This window comes from Vitis vinifera, chromosome 1 (assembly GCF_030704535.1).
Source record: "Vitis vinifera cultivar Pinot Noir 40024 chromosome 1, ASM3070453v1".
NCBI lineage: Eukaryota > Viridiplantae > Streptophyta > Magnoliopsida > Vitales > Vitaceae > Vitis > Vitis vinifera.
In genome coordinates this window covers 10,659,963-10,677,532 of record NC_081805.1, presented here as the reverse complement: position 1 = coordinate 10,677,532, position 17,570 = coordinate 10,659,963, and the positions used below count along the sequence as shown (strand labels likewise).

At 39.6% G+C, this 17,570-nt stretch overlaps 1 pseudogene; it reads right to left on the bottom strand.

The window, feature by feature from the left end:
• Nucleotides 1-1,563: 1,563 nt before the first annotated feature.
• Nucleotides 1,564-8,506, bottom strand: LOC100267351 (glutathione S-transferase U17-like; annotated as a pseudogene).
• Nucleotides 8,507-17,570: the final 9,064 nt, after the last annotated feature.

Sequence of the window (17,570 nt, the reverse complement as noted above, 5' to 3'; positions counted from 1 at the left end):
AAAGATTGAGTATTAAAACTATCTTGAGATTTACTCAATTTATTAAAACCTAATTAGTTAAAAATGATGAAAATAATCCTTATATTTGAAGAGTAACTCATTTATATATATATATATATATATATATTGATTATTTTAAGTATTTACATGAATGCTTTAAAAGAAATAATTATTTTTATAAGAAAAAAATGAGAGTGTTTTTTTAAAATGATGCCAAAAAAATAATGAAGGGTTAGATTTCCAAAATTGGGTTTTCAATAACCTTTTTAATTAAATAAGTCATTTACTAATGCTATATTTGGTTTATGAATATTAGAGGGAAAAAGAAAAAGAAAACTAAACAAATTTAAGGTTAATAAATTATTTTTGTATGGCTCTTTTAATTCATTTTATTTATTTATTTTTTATATAAAGATTATATAATTTAAAAATATATAAATGTTTAGCTAATTTTTAATTGCAATTGATTCTATTTTATATTTTTTATGATAAAAATAGTGAAATAAATAAATAAATTTTCTTAATAATTTTTTGGGAATCAAATATAACCTAAACGAAGGTTTAGTATCTATTACAAATGAGTACTTATAATTTTTTACTTATATATGGAAAATTAGATTATACCATAGTTGAAGAATATAAAACAAAAATCAAAGACCATTCAACCAAAGACAAATAGATCACATCTCAAGGATGGTCAATCACCCAATTGGGCTAAGATGAATTTTAATTAATCACTTAATAAATATATTAGTATTTAATGTCACTTGTCATTGTATAAAATAAAAAATAATCACTGATTTTATTAAGAGTATTGAGAAATTGATAGAATGTATAATTTAATGGTGATAATAATTTTAAAATATTAAAGATATTCATTTATGTTTTCTCATTTATGTGATGGATGAAAGTCAATCAAATTAATTGGCACCTAAAAACAAAAATGTTATAACCATCCAATATTTGAAAAGGAATGATAGATTATATATAGTAACAATAAAGTGTTAAATCGTATACAGAGGAGTGTATATATACTCACATGCTTCATTAAGTACAACTATATAGCAAAAAAGGGGAATTACTTTTATTAGTTATTACCTGCTGGTTTGAAACCCTTACCCTCTATCTTCTTTCCCAACACCACGAAGACCGATCTGCAGCCTTGCTATCTTCTTCCCCAACACACCACGAAGACCGATTCTGTAGCCTTGCTATCTTCTTCCCCAACACACCATGAAGACCACGATCTGTAGCCTCTCAGACTATCAGACCTTCCCACTACTACCATACAACCACGATCTGTTTCATTCCCATCGACAACGCACCAAAGACAAACATTCTACACTCCGACAATGGTGGATTTAGGGTTAAGTAAGTTATTTTTCAACAGAGGCTTTTTTTAAAGGTTTTTGAAAGGGTCATGGGTTTGTTTCAAATTTTCACGGGTTTTCTTTTGCAGATGAATCTCTGATTTCTCTGAAAAATTGATTCTTGTTGTGATGGGTTTCTTTTGCAGGGAATCTGTTGATTGGGTTTTTTTTTTTTTTTTTCGAGTTGATCGAGTTAACGCGGAATATCGGTCGAGTCATCCGAGTCCAATCGATTCAAGGCCGAGTCTAAGTATAAATTATATCTGGTATCAGACTCGTTGCGGTCGGCGTCGAGGCGAATGTGACTCGGTCGAGTCGTACCGGACTCGACCGATTTTTTGAACCTTGCAGCATACTCCAAAATCTTATCGTTGTCTGGCATGACATCCTTCACAGCACCATCCTCACAAAACTTCTTAGCCCATGCTGCTAGACCAGATATCTTATCTTTATCAAGTAGCTTTACATCCGTTCATCTTCTCCATCACATTCACCCACCCCAACAAGCTCCCTAGGGCAATATCAACGTATCCAATCCGATCCCCGTCGAAGAAATCCATACATTTGCTACACTTCCCAAACTCCTCCTCCAATACCATTAATCCCTCACGTACTTGATCCAATGCCGTCTTTTTTGCCTCTACTCCTTGAATCTTCCATACCCCAAACATCACTGAAAACAACAACATCCATTTGAACCATACTATAGTCAAACAAGAGGAATTGCATGCTGTAGACCCCCATTTGGGGCTCATTCCTTTGCATCTCTACAGGTTATAATTCTTTGCAGGTGGAGGGCTCTCAAGGAGCCACGTGTCGCCTCGTGGTTGGTGGTCATAGAAACAGATGGTGGAATTGAGGAGCGAGTGAGAGTTGGACACGTGGCATGGAGATATTCTGGCCGTTAGAGAGGAGGTACGTTTCCGTTGAGGAGCAGCAGGCCAGCTGCAGGTGGGTGCTGGAGGTGGAGTGCTTTTCAGGTGGTGCTTTTCCATTTTAGAGAAGGCTGCAGAGATCTTTTAGGGTGAGGGGGGCTTTTGTTTGGTTTTAGGGGGGAAGGAAGAGTTTTTGTTTAGGTTTTTGGGGAGGAAGGATTCTGGGTGGAAGCAGAAAAGCTGCTTTTGTGAGACTGAGGGAGACGAGAGAGAGAAAATAGAGAAAAATCAGGGAGCTTTAGAGAGAAGAAGCAAAAGAAACAGAGGGAGTTTTAGAGAGAGGAGGAGATTTTTCTGAGGAGGATTCCTGGAGTTTAGGCTGCTACGGAGAGAGGTATTGGTTTAACTGGAGTATGAAGCTAGAAGCAGAGGGGGGTTTTCCTTTTGGCTAGCTGAGGGAGAGCAAGCTTTTAGGAGGTACCTGGGCTGCTGGAGGGTATCTGGGAGCAGGCCGTTAGAGAGATTTTTCCGAAGTAGGGTCTTGGGCAGGCCGTGAGGGGATTGCCAGAGGATTCCGGAGGGAGTTTCCATAGGTGAGAGGAAAGAAAAGAATAGAGGAGGTTCATCTTTTTGAGGGTATTTTTTTTCATGACTGCAAGAGAAGGAGTTGGACTGTTTTTCACTTAAGGAGTTCAGGTATGACCACTACAAACGCTTTTGCTTTGGATTTCTTTGAGTTATTTTCCTTGTCATTGTCGATTTTAAGCGTTGATTATTGAGTTTGTTGTATTTAAGCTCACATTGCAGTTGCTCTGTTTTATCCCCTCTTATACTCTTGTTTTTCCCCTGTAAATGGTGAGATTCTTCCTTGGGTTTAAGTTTGATGTATGATAGTTGTATTGAAGCCTTCCTGTTTGTCCCACCGGTTTTAAGCCCGTTTATCACTCATGATACGTGGCTTGGTCTAAATACTTCTTTCCCCGCGTCATTCTTGCTCTGTTTTTAAACAATTTCATCATTCACCCTTCTCTGTTCTCATGTAACTGGTTGTGGAGTGCCTTGGCCCATATATCATCACCTGGGATCCCTTGCAGTGTAAGCCGTGGTTGCAAAAATCCTTACCTCAAACAGTGTATCGAAGTATATCTTGGACAGTTGGTTGGAGGAAAGTCTTGAAAAGAAAAACAGAGGAGGAGTATTTTTTAGATAAGGAGAACGTATTGGTGCAAGGAAGGAGAATGTGCTGTAGCTGACTGCTTTGGGAGGATTTTCTGAACAGAGAGAGAGGTCATGTGAGTGGAGTCTTGTTGATCCTAATGGGAAAGGGAAATGGCAACGATCAGGAGGTCTTCGATCATGAAATCAGTCGTTGAAAATCTCTCCTAGTGCCGTTGTTTTCGCATACTCTGCCTTACTTTTGAAACTGGTATTGTCATGAAGAAATATGGCACCGTAATCTCACAAATATGTCAAGAAATTGGTGTAAAGGTAAGGGTCGAGGAAACCATATCTGGATGTGATGAGAGAGTGGTACTCGTCAAAGGAACCTGAAAGCTCCTTCACTTGTTTTGAAAGAACGACAATAGGTTCTCTGATTCCTGGTCATTCTACTTAGCGGTTGTCTCTATGGCATCAATGTTGATTGTGTTGATGACAGTCTCTGAACAACTACTTATGCGGCTAGCATGTTAATGAGCTAATGGAAAGAGAGCACCCCCAACCGTGGGAGTTTTGCACCTAATTGTGCAATCACAACTCCATTGCACCGTACCCATACTCCTATTGCCACATCATCCCAGCACCTAACCCCCATACCCATATCTCTGAACCTCCCCTCATCTCTACATATCCATCACCCCACAATCTATCCCATGCAAACTCACCACCTTCACGTACCCATCCCTCACTTATGCACCCATGGCTGCCATTCACAATCACCATATCCATCACCGGTCATGCTAATCACTTCATGCCCATTTCATGCCCACCAAGCTGCACATCTCATTACCTCCTCTTATTCATCCAATCTGCCACTAAATGTACCCTTCCCATCACCCCTTCTTACCATATCTCTCACCTCAACCCATCGAAATCATTAAACCCATCACTCATCTACCCGTTTCCCTTTCCATACCCATTTCACAAATAATGCCCACCTCTCTGTACCCATTGGATCCATGCAAATCCTCCATACCCATTCAACCACACCCATCCAACTCATTTCATCTCATACCCATTTCCACCTAAGCCCTCGCTTCATGCCCCCATGCATGCACCCATCAAACCCATTCCACATTACCACCTTTTCTCTCTCTCCAAACTCTTTCATACCCATTTCACCACTCCTTATTCATCATCCATCATCCAGCCCTGTGCATCTATCCCAACCTCTCTGCTTGTCATGCACAGCTTCAAGAAGGTGCAACAACTCAAATGCAAACAACACTGTTACTGGTGGAGATCACAAGGAGAAAAAGAAGGTTCACCCCTAACCCATGGAAGAGGCCACTAATCAGACTTCAGAAGCACTAGAAGCCCTGATATCCAGGATTTTTATGAACATCTCCCCCTTAAAGTCAGCTTATATTCAGCTCCAAGTTGCTCATACTCCTTATGAACCTGATAAAATCCAAGCTGCTGATAAACTTGTGATTTCATAACTGAAGGACCTTTCTGAACTTAAGCATTTTTACAAGGAGAAAAATCCCAAACCTATATGTGTTTCTCCTCAAGATCTTGCTTAGCTGCAGAGATTCAACAATAACAGTCCTATGAAAACTCAGATTGTCCATCAAAGTTTCTCATTCTATGCTCGGACCAGATCCGAAAACTGGCTGACTATTGTGCTGGTCTCCAAGGCTTCCTTATTTTCAATGTTATTGATGGTGGAACTAGCTGCTGGGCATTCCTCCAAGTTAGGGAGATTTGAGAAGCTCCAAGAATATGCCTTCACTTATGCTTTTATCATCAAGTCTTTAGACATGGTCCCTCCCCTTGGCTCCGGGCGAAATTGATTCAGTCCGAGAGGTGGACTTTAACATTTCTGGATGAAGATTTCTTTTAGTAGAGACAAAGAACAGCTCATGCCCAGTTTTCATCACTGGATACCATAGTTTGTTGAAGTTGAAACCAAGTGTATCTTTCAAGTGGCAGGAGTCCTTATCACTTTGGAAGCAATAAAAGAATAAGCCCAATAAGGTCAAAAGACTCCAGAACTCAGAATCTGATTCCTGAGCATGTTGGCAACCAATCTCTCCTGTGACATCAAGAATCTCTACAATTCTTCTGGGGTTTATAATCCAAATATCATCATGAAGCCTCTAAGGGTTAGTATGCTGACTGCACCTAGACGTGCCCTCCACAGGTTGCTGCACGGGAGGTCAAGGAGGCAACATAGGCACAGAGAATCAGAGAAGAATGGTGCTGGTGTTGGCTTTAGGGGATCTTCATATCCCTGATAGGGCTCCTGATTAGCCGCCAAAGTTCAAATCCATGCTTGTTCCTGGCAAGATCCAGCACATCATTTGCACTGGGAATTTGCGTATCAAAGAGGTTCATGATTACTTGAAAACCCTTTGTTCTGACATGTATATTGCCTGAGGTGAATATGATGAGGAGACACGTTGCCCAGAGACCAAAACACTGACCATTGGTCAATTCAAGCTTGGACTACACCATGGTCATCAGGTTATTCCGTGAGAGGACTTGGGCTCACCAGTTACGCGTCGAAGGTAGTCAGATATAGACATCCATGTGACAGGTCATACCCGCAGATTCACAGCTTATAAACACTAAGGTGGCATGTGATCTTGGGGCCGTCTTGGTGTTTGTGGAATTTCTTGAGTCTCTAAATGATGACATCTTCATCAAATTGAGGCTCCAATAAGGATAAGCGGTAAGAGGATGCTGAGAAGGAAGAGAGAGCTAAGAAGGCTGCCAGCATTAATGAGTTCCTGAAGCCTGTTGAAGGGGAGAGGTATTATAACCCAGGTGGTTGTGGTCGAAAGCTCTGTGGGGGGAGGTTCATGTTTTGAGTCACCAGATCTGTCTCAAGCTTCTTTCATACCGAGCCTATTTGCAGTTATAAGAGAGGATGGTGCGCCAACAAAGCAGCCCCAGTGACCTCCTTGGGCCCGCGCATATGTGCATTCAATTGCATGACCACCCTTGGTCACGTGACATCTGCCATTTTTATCCTCTTTGACTTTGACAACAAATTTTCAAATCTCATTTTTTTAATAATTTTCTGATTCCTCGTTTTTCAATAAAACAATAATTTCAATTTCGCACTTTTCATCCATAGAATTCTTAGGTTCCAAAAATCCCATTTTTAATAAAAATTTGCTGTCACTTTTCTCCCTGACAAGCAATTTTCACAACTCCTCAGATTTTCAAAATGTTTTAAAATAAGCTAGAATAAAATTCTGTAATTCCAAGCAAGGGAATTTATGGAATTAATTCATGCAAAAATAAATTGGGTCTTGGTGGGGGCCCTACATATGAGATTCCATGATTGATTGATTTATTTGTCATGCATGATTGATTTACTCTATTCCTTGATATGCGCTTAATTATATATGTTCATTGTTCACTAACCATGTTTCATGATAGCGCATTCGTGATTGCCGCCCAGGTACGCATCTATTCATATTTTGCTCATTCTTTATACATGCTTTGTTTCTCATATGTGCATGATTGATTCGAGTATTCATTGATTTTCTCATTGATTGTCATGTCAGCTTCATTTTATTAGTAGAGACCCGACTTTAGGGACTTAGAGGGGTGCTACGGTTTTTTACCGTACCTTCCCGATAAGTAACCTGACCCCCGAACCCGATCCGGTTTTTCGTAGATCACATTTTCCAAAATAAGGAGTCACACTTAGGGTTTTTCTTTCTTATTTTGTTTACCATTTAAAAATGAAACAAAAATAAGTGGCGATTCCAAGTCATTTTTCAAACAATCAATAAAAAAATCAAATTTTCAAATAAAAATCGAGCTCGCCATCGAGTGGGAAACGCATTGAGCCGAAATGCGGGGTCCACACATGCCCTATTGAAATACATAATTGGAGTGATTCTACATAAAGAATTAGACAAACTTTGTTATCAATATAAGCAGCCCAAAAGTTGGCCACAACGCAGTTGTAAGGGTCTGAGAGGAGGATAGAGGGAGCAGAGGACCAAGCCTCATCGATATACTGAACAATGACGAGGGACTCGCATATGGGTTTGTCATGGTGAATGAGAACTGGGACTTTCTTGTGGACTGGGTTGGATTGGAGGAGAAGTTGGCTCTTGGCTCGCAGGTTCTCTTCTAGTAACTCGTACTTAATGGATTTGATGTTGAGGGTTGTGGGGGGCTTCCCTCCATGTGTCCATCCTAGACTCAAGACCTTTTGACTGACCAAGACAAATATATAACTCGTCTGGACCAAGATAAACTCCGTTTGACACTAGAAGTAACCCGTTTGGGATCACTTCGTCTAGACCAAAATAAGCTCCTTCTAGTATTAGAAGTGAGAAGTTTTCTTTCTTCCACAATTCTAGACGGGATGGACAAACCAAGTTGGTTGGACTTCTCAGACGGGCAAATCAATTCAGTCAAGTCCTCATGATTTCTAACATGTATGGTAAACCATGCCAAATGTTCGAGCGACGGACTAGACACCCGATGTCTAAGCGTCGGCCTAGACGCATGATGTCTGAGCACTAGCTTAGACACATAATGTTTGAGCGTCGAAAAGCTTAGGAAGTCCATCCACTTTAGTTTGCAACCCTTATTTATTTTTCTTTTCTCCAGTTTCTACTTGCTTAGCACAAACCCACCAAAAACAAAGCCTCACTACTCTTTCATCTCACCAAGCAAAACCCACCAGAAAAATCAAAATGCCCCTCCTTTCATGTCATCAACAGTTTCTATCTTTTGGTCATCCTTTGTCTTTGGTCTAGCTCTCTTTATTTTCTCCCTCTTTCTCAGCTCTCTCTGGTTCCTCCAAACTCTCACGAACACTTTCTCATCTTCCTCTACAACTCACTCTGGTTCATCTCTAAAAAAAAAAATAACTCTCTCCTATGCTCATAGCTATCTCTCTTTTCTCACGAACACTCAACCCAGAATCCCTCATTTTCTCTGTGTTTTTTTTCCTCTAATGATGCCTCCCTCAGCCCTTCACTTTTCACTCGGAATCTCCATTTGTAGCTCCTCCTCTTCTCCTCCCCCCTCCAGGAATCTCACCTGAACTCCTAACCACCACACCATGCCCAAGACAATAGTGTCATGTGCCACGTGTCTCTCGCAACTTACCCTTCAGAGATTGTCTCCCACTTTCCTAAAAAAAACCGTCTCCAAAAAGTGGGGGAAAAGCCTCACAAAGGGCCAAAAAGAGCCAAAAAAACAAAGAAAACAGACGGCCAAGATGAGGACACGTGTCCTCATCCCAACCAAATAGCCCAAAAGAGCTTTAAAGCTCTAAAAACACACTCTAAAATAACCAATCCTAACATGCCTCCAATAATCATGTCGGACCCAAATCAATCCTCTAATGGTCTCCCAAAATGTAGCTCAAAAAATCGATAATGAGCTAAGTAGACGCAAACCACTAAGAGACCATGAAAAATTGAGCAAAAAGGGATTCTAAACACGTGCTGAAAAAGAGCAAAGTGTGATGAAAAATGACAATAAAAATATGTGTGCAAGGGACAAAATAGAGGGTCTATAATTTTATTTTAATTTATTTTTTATTTTTCAAGGTTGTACTCCTAAGTTGAACCCTTAAGAAAGTCTCATCGGAACACACAATTTCTTTATTCTTTAACATTAATCTTTAATAATAAATTTATATTTAATGATTTTTATACATCTTATTTTTTAAGATAACTTTTTCTAACATAATTTTTTTCTATAATTTCCATCTTTTTGAAAAATTTTAAACAAATTAACAATTTTAATTTTAAAAACTAAATAAAGAAATTAAAGAATGGAAAAAACCAAAAGAAAAAAGGGAAATCAGAAAAAACAAAAGGATAAGAAAAGAAAAAAAAAGAAAAAAAAAAAAAGAAGAAGAAGTGGGCAAGTGGGTTCCCGACTCAATTAAAAAAAATTAAAATAAAATAAAATAAAATAAAAATAGTCATGGTTCAGTTCATGTTTTTGACAAGTGGCTAATTCTAAAGTGATAACCCGACTCTTGGTAGCTTGGCATGTAAGGGTATCAACAAAATTTATACCTAACGTCCTTACACTAAAGTAGCAAAGCTACTATAGCATAGTGGCTCTAGGATCGAACACTGGGAAGGGTTTTTACTTTAACTGGTGAAGTTCGGAGGATGGAGTGAACTTTTCTTAATAAAAATTAAGTTAAGATGAAAACATATAGAGATGAAGGTGTGTAAACTAAACTAACATGAAAATAGGTTAAAAGATGGAAAAAGAAGTTTCTCAAAGCTTTGGATAGCCATGCTTAACTCACTATGTAAAAAATGGAGATTTTGGGACTTTTCACCTCGAGTTGGGGAAGCAACTAAGGTGATGCTTACTTCCCGAACCGGTATGAGTTTAACAACTGAGTTTTAGTCCTTGAAAACTTACAAAAAGGGTAGTTGAACCTCATAAATGCTCTTTTAATGATATAGGTCATCTCCTCGACTTGCAATACAATGGCTCGTAGGAGATAACTAATGAACATCAGTGGATCTAACAATAAGAATCCACTGAGACCAAAAGCTTATCAAGTATTGGCCATTCAAAGCAAGTCAGAGGGATTAAAAGCTTTACTTTGAATGAAAACATTTATGACGCTCAGCTACTTACATTCATGGCTTGGAAATCTCCATCCTGACACGGAAGCTTCACATGGCATCCATTACTTCAAGAAACTAAAAGGTTTTAGCCTCTCATCCTTGGGGATTTCATCCTCCAAGGATGTTTGGCTACTAAGAAAATGAGAAAGAAAAGAGAAAAAAAGCTTCTGAAAAAAAGTGCTCTTATAACTTATAAAGTTACAGGTTACAAGATTAGATGATCGTCTGAGGCTCTTCACCTCTATTTAAAGACAATAACAAGCTAAATTACAAGAGCTATTACAAAAGCAACCTATTCATTGGTTGATTACAAGGGTAAAATAGGTATTTACAAAGCTAAAAATCAAGCAAAATATCTTGGAGAACCGGTAGTGGAATAACATCAACAACGTCTCAAAACAGGGGATTCAAAGGAATTTCGCAATGTGCCTAAATCCTCCTTGCGAAATTTTCGCAATGTGAAATTCACATTGCGAAATGGCAAAATTTCGCACCATGAAGAAAATCCCCTTGCGAAATTTTCGCAACGTGAAATTCACATTGCGAAATGGCAAAATTTCGCACCATGAAGAAAATCTCCTTGCGAAATTTTCGCAATGTGAAATTCACATTGCGAAATTGGTCATTTGACATGATGCAGTTGCCTTCCAAAGGCCATATCTTCCTCATTTCAGCTCCAAATCATACACGGTTTGAAGCGTTGGATTCTTGACTTCCTAAGATTTCAAATGGTATATAGCATGCAAAAAATGGACTTCGGGAAGTGCTCCAAAAGTTCAAAGGAAGACTGCAGCTGTTTTCTTCACTTTGTTTTCCTCTTCTCCATTGCTTGTGCTCGTGTTTCCACTTGAAATTCAAGCCTATAAACGTACAAAATCCTTGCTTAACTCGCCCAAGTAGCTCCTCCATCAATTGGCATGCTTGAATCGATTCATAAGCTGATAAAAACATGTAAACTTGCCACAAAATGGTTAAAACCAATTACTAAGGACCTTAATGAATTAATTGGGTTAAATGAATATGATTACTACTCAAAGGTGCTTAAAACCATTATAATTAGGTCTACAAAATAACACTTTTTGGTAGTAATCACACCCCCCAACCGACTCATTGCTAGTCCCTTAGCAATGGAGGAGATAAAAACTAAGTAAACTATAATAATATACATAAAAGGGATCATGCAAATCACTCCAAAAAATAATTGAGTGGCATGACTGATATCAAAACACATCTCACATGGTGAACTAAAGATACGAAGATTCAAAATGCAATAGGAGTTGCCAAAGCTAAAACTTAAACAAAAAGTACAAAGAGTGGAGATTATGCAATTAAGTATCAAAAGAATCTCTACTCTCAAGGTTCCGGATCAAACTCTTCCATAATGAGCTAAGTGTTAATGAGATTAGCTTCCGGATATAGTATGCACAACTATCCTCTCCCCCCAACCTAAGCTTTTCTCGGACATTGGCAAAATTAACCAACTCTTAATAGGTTAGGAACGCACCTTCTTATTCACAATTCTTTTTACTCACTAAACTTAACCAATTCACCTATGTAGCAAGCAGAGGATCGATGACTCCCAACCAATCAAGGTTTAGGGCATCGGGTTTTAAAGGCTTTCGCCACCCCTTCGGATCATGCTTAGGTTTCAAGGAAAGAATAGAAGCTTATTCTCTTTTTCTTTTTCTTTTTCTCTTTTCCTTTTTCTTTTTCTCTTTTTCTTTTTCTAAGACTCATTGGTCTTTTTGAGGTGTCCCAACACTATTAAAAAGAGGTTAAGTAATAAACCAAGTCAAAATTTTCCTAAGCTTAGAGGGTGAGATAGTTTCACATCTTATAACCGGAATCTAATGTATGTGTGTGCGAATAGCTTAAGGTGGAAGAGATAAGTTTGCATGCAATGGGAGTTTCAACAATTCATCAACTTTTAGAAGAGCATAATACAAACTCTAAGACTTAAGTAATTAAGTTAAAACTCGACTTATCCTATTTTATTTTGAGAAATTATCTTTAACAACCATAGAGAATGAAACAAAAAATTTTGAAAAAGGGCAAAAACTACTAAATCAACAAAATACTAACTAAAATAGGAAATACTTACTTCCTCAACTCTCCCCCCAACCGAGATGAACATTGTCCCCAATGTTTCTATCGAAAAAAACGAGGAAGGAATGATATACCTTATGGTGATGTGGTATTCAAAGCGTGTGAGTGCATCCACATGATTCAAAAACCATAAGAAACGTGAGAGAGGAAATAAGATACAAAAAATGATGCTTATATAAACTGAGAGAGTTGAGTACAAGATAGAAGCATGAGGTACATACAATCTCAGAATATAAAACATGTACATCGACAAAAAACATATACAAAATGGAGATAGAAATATCCAATCATGGATGTGGCTCCTGAGGTGGAGGAGGTGATATGCCCAGGTGATGGTGGATCTGAGAGAGCATGGCGGAGTGCTGGTCCAGGATAGCTGTGAAAATGAATTTAAAAAGAATCAAAACCTTGGTAAGCATGAAGAAAAAATTTCGCAAGGTGAAAATTCACCTTGCCAAATTTTCGCACTGGCTACTCCCCTTAAAAACCAATCCCGAGAGGTTGCACTTTGATATTTGCTTTGAAAACAATTTCGCAAGGTGAAAAATGACTTGCGAAAATTTTCGCACTGGTTACTCCTTGCGAAAGTGCAATCCCGAGAGGTTGCATTTTGCATCTTGCCAAAATGTGCATTTCGCAAGGTGAAATTCACCTTGCGAAATTTTCGCAACTCACTTTTTGAGTTGCGAAATGGGCTTTTAAGCTTGGACTTAGATATATTTCTCCCCTATTTCACCTTTCTCTCCACATTTGTGAGCTTGTGAGCTTTCGTACCTGCTATTGGACATCAAAGCTCCATTAAAAACATAAAAAAAACAAAATCAAAACTAAGAAACCTAAACAAAATATGTGCAAAAGTACTAAAAATGCAAAGTAAACAAGAATGTAATACTAAAACTAAAACAAAAAGATATGAGCACTTAGCTTTTCATGCTAAGCTCATCAACTTACCACACTTTCTCAAGGATGTGATGGGTCATGGAGGATGAGTACCTCCTTGTCACGGGAAAATGGCTCGATGTAGGGCTTGAGTCTTTGCCCATTTACCTTGAAGGTCTTTGCACTATTTGAGTTGAGTAACTCAATTACTCCATGTGAGTGTACTTGGTGGATGACAAAAGGCCCTACCCACCTTGATTTGAGCTTTCCCGGAAATAGGTGAAGCTTAGAGTCATATAGCAAGACTCTTTGTCCCTTGAAAAATTCTTTCTTGGTCACCAACTGATCATGCCATCTCTTTAGCTTTTCCTTAGCTATTTTTGAGTTGAGATAGGCATCATTTCTCAATTCCTCAAGCTCATTTAAATCCAAACTCCTCTTTAGCCCAGCCTTAGTTAAATCCATGTTGAGCTTTTTAATGGCCCACCATGCTTTGAACTCGATCTCAACGGGAAGATGGCAAGCTTTGCCATAAACAAGACGGTATGGTGACATCCCAAGGATAGTCTTATAAGCCGTCCTATATGCCCATAGGGAATCAAGGAGCCTAACAGACCAATCTTTCCTATTGGTGTTCACCACCTTCATCAAGATGTTCTTAATTTCCCGGTTGGCTAGCTCTACTTGGCCACTCGTCTGAGGATGATAAGGTGTAGCTACCTTATGCTTAACTCCGTACTTGGCCAAAAGAGCTTCAAAGGGCTTGTTGCAAAAGTGAGTGCCTCCATCACTGATGATTGCTTTAGGCACTCCAAACCTCGAGAAGATGTTTTCTTTTAGGAATTTGAGAACCACTTTGTGATCATTGGTTCTACAGGGTATAGCTTCAACCCACTTTGAAACATAATCAACTCCTACCAAAATGTAGGAGTGGCCAAAAGACATAGGGAAAGGTCCCATGAAGTCTATGCCCCAAACATCAAAAAGATCCACTATCAAGATGGGGTTCAAAGGCATCATGTTTCTCCTTGAAAGCTTGCCTAGTCTTTGGCACTTATCACATCCTTTACTTACCTCATGGGCATCCTTAAAAAGTGAGGGCCACCAAAAGCCCGATTGAAGAACTCTCATTGCTGTCTTTTGTGAGGCAAAGTGGCCTCCACATGCATTCTCATGGCAATGAGATAGGATCCCATGCTTCTCTTGTTCAGGCACACACTTCCTTATAATTTGATCCGCACAATACTTGAAGAGAAAAGGCTCCTCCCAATAATATGCATGGACCTTGGCAAAGAAATTCTTCTTGTCCTGAGAGCTCCATTCACTTGGTATTTCTCCCGTGACCAAGTAATTGGCAATGTGTGCAAACCATGGCACTTCCTCCACAAGCATCAAGGATTCCTCAGGGAAATCATCATTTATGGGAAGTCCATGGGTGTCATGAGCAATGTTGAGCCTTGACAAGTGGTCAGCTACCACATTCTCAACACCTTTCTTATCTCTAATTTGGAGGTTGAACTCTTGAAGCAAAAGTATCCACCTAATCAACCTAGCCTTGGCATCTTGCTTGGTTAGCAAATACTTCAAAGCTGAATGATCCGTGAATACCACAATGGAAGACCCTATCAAATAAGCTCTGAACTTATCCAAAGCATACACCACAGCAAGTAATTCCTTCTCAGTGGTGGTGTAATTCCTTTGAGCATCATTCAAAGACTTGCTTGCATAGTAGATCACATAAGGTTTACCATCTTCTCTTTGTCCCAAAACAGCCCCAATGGCATAATCACTTGAGTCACACATCACTTCAAATGGCAACTCCCAATTTGGTGCTCTCACAATGGGCGCTGATGTCAAGAATTGCTTAAGAAGCTCAAAACTCCTTTGACATTTATCATCCCACTCAAACTTGGCATCCTTCACCAATAATTCACAAAGAGGTTTGGCAATCTTGGAAAAATCCTTTATAAACCTCCTATAGAACCCAGCATGCCCAAGGAATTGCCTTATTCCTTTTACATTGGTGGGAGGTGGCAACTTCACAATTAGTTCCACCTTAGCTCTATCTACCTCTATACCCTTCTTTGAGATTACGTGACCAAGAACAATACCTTGATTTACCATAAAATGGCACTTCTCCCAATTGAGTACGAGGTCTTTCTCTATGCATCTTTTCAATACATCTTCAAGATGTGACAAACAATCCTCAAAAGAAGTCCCATACACAGTTATGTCATCCATGAAGACTTCCATGATTCGTTCAACCATGTCACTGAAGATGCTAAGCATGCATCTTTGGAAGGTAGCAGGAGCATTGCATAATCCAAAAGGCATCCGCCTATAAGCATAGGTGCCGAATGGACAAGTGAAGGTAGTCTTCTCCTGGTCCTCCACATCAATCTCTATTTGAAAATACCCGGAATACCCATCCAAGAAGCAATAAAAAGGATGCCCAGATACTCTCTCAAGGACTTGATCCATGAAAGGTAAAGGGAAGTGATCCTTTCTCGTTACTGCGTTCAGCTTCCTGTAGTCAATGCACACCCTCCAACCAGTTGTGAGGCGTGTGGACACTTCATCTCCATTTTCCCCCTTGACTACGGTTATCCCGGACTTCTTTGGAACAACTTGGGTTGGACTCACCCAAGTGCTATCCGAAATGGGGTAAATGATGCCCGCTTGAAGAAGCTTCAACACTTCAGCCCTTACTACCTCTTGCATATGAGGATTCAATCTTCTCTGTGGCTGACGAGTTGGCTTAGCTCCCTCCTCCATATAAATATGGTGCGTGCAAATCAATGGGCTTATCCCCTTCAAATCAGAAATTTGCCATCCGATGGCCTTCTTGTGCTTTCTAAGGATTCTTAGAAGATTGTCCTCTTGTGAAACGGTTAAAGAAGAAGAAATTACCACCGGGGCTTTATTGCCTTCCTCTAAGTAAGCATACTTCAACTCGGCAGGAAGGGTCTTCAATTCAAGCTTAAGGATTGCATCCTTAGCTTCTTTCATCTCTTCCTCATCCTTGAACAAAGGGAGGATCACTGGCTTTTGTCTCCAGTTTGACATAACGACATTCATTCCCATGGGTTCAGCTAACCCATCATCAAGATCTTCATGGCTTTCATCTGAATTCTCTTCAAACTGATCAAGGATACTCTGATTACAATGCTCCTCCACCAGGGTATCTATCATACACACTTCTTCCGGGCCCTCATCTTCTTCAAGATGGATGTGCTTTTGACATAGATGGAAGATGTTGAGTTCCAATGTCATATTCCCAAAAGTGAGTTGCATGACCCCATTCCTACAATTGATGATTGCATTGGATGTTGCAAGGAATGGTCTTCCAAGGATGATTGGAACATAGTTGATCCCTTTGACAATGGGATCCGTATCAAGCACCACAAAATCTACTGGATAGTAGAATTTGTCAACTTGAACCAATACATCCTCTATTACCCCCCTAGGGATTTTCACTGATCGGTCAGCTAAGGATAGGGTGATTGATGTTGGCTTGAGTTCTCCCAACCCCAGCTCCTTGTATACAGAGTATGGAAGCAAGTTAACACTTGCCCCCAAATCAAGCAATGCTTTCTCCACTTGGGTTCCTCCAATATTGACTGAGATTGTAGGACACCCCGGATCTTTGTATTTGATTGGAGACTTGCATTGGATTATAGCACTCACTTGCTCGGTTAGGAAGGCTTGCTTTGTAACATTGAGTCCTCTTTTCACAGTGCACAAGTCCTTCAAAAACTTTGCATATGTGGGTACTTGCTTGATCATATCAAGTAAAGGAATATTCACCTTCACTTGTCTTAGCACATCAAGAATCTCAGAAGCATTCTTGATCGGTTTCTTCCCACGCAAGGCTTGAGGAAATGGAGGAGGCATGTGCTTCTTCATCATGCCTTCCTTTAAAAGAATTTGAGGTTCCTCATCCATGCTAGGAATGATGCTTTCTTTCATCTGAACTTCCTTTCCCTTTTGTTCATTCTTCTTTTCTTCTTTTCTATCAGCCTTATCTTCTTTGGCTTTCCTCTGATCATGCTCCGGCTGATGCACTTCCTTACCACTTCTCAAAGTGATAATAGCTTGCACGTCCCTCACCTTTGAAGAATCCTCATCTTTGGATTCCACTTCATGTATCCCCTTAGGATTTTGGTGAGGCTGAGAGGGAAACTTCCCTTTCTCATTGACAGTGTTCAAATTTGTGAGCCTTGAGATGGAATATTGGATGTTGTCAATTTTCTGAGACAACTCATTATGCATCCCATCTATCTTCTTGTTCAATGTACTCTCTACATTGTCAATCTTCTGATTTAGTTGAGAGTTGATGGATTTTTGCTCGCTCACAAAGTCACCCATAACCTTGCTAAGGCTTATGAGTGCTTGCTCAACTGAGGATTGACCTTGACTCTGTTGGCTTGATTGGGCTGGTGACTGATATGGGTTTGGCCTTGGCTTCCATGCAAAGTTTGGGTGGTTCCTCCAGCTAGAGTTGTACGTGTTGCCATAGGGAGCATTTGAATTTGGCT